Source organism: Megalobrama amblycephala, linkage group LG9, assembly GCF_018812025.1.
Source record: "Megalobrama amblycephala isolate DHTTF-2021 linkage group LG9, ASM1881202v1, whole genome shotgun sequence".
Classification (NCBI taxonomy): Eukaryota; Metazoa; Chordata; class Actinopteri; order Cypriniformes; family Xenocyprididae; genus Megalobrama; species Megalobrama amblycephala.
Window position 1 is genome coordinate 37,279,899 of NC_063052.1, and position 459 is coordinate 37,280,357.

A 459-nucleotide genomic window follows, 5' to 3' on the forward strand; every position below is an offset into this window, starting at 1 on the left:
AAATAAAAAAATAAAAAAGAACCAAAAAAAATAAAAAATCACACTGATCATAAAAAAATTAAAAGTTTAAAAAGAAAGTTATGTTGTTCATTACATTTTACTTCATAATTGCACTGCATTGTTTTGTTTTCATTGTTGCAAAACTTGTTCTGTAATATAGTTCGTTTGCTATCGTGATCAAAACCATTGATCTGAAGCTCAATCCTGATGCTGTCCTGTAAATATTTTTCTAATCAGCAATAAATCTAACAATTTCTGATCAACCCATATCAATTGCATGCTTAAAATAACATACCGGTTAAAGCCCCGCCCATTTCAAGACCAGCCCCGCTTACTTCCGGGTTAGGCCCCACCCACTACGAGTACAGATACAGATACAGATAATTCATATGGTTAACAGATACAGATACAGATAATGCTGTACTCGCTCATCCCTAATATTAACGTTACCTGTTTATG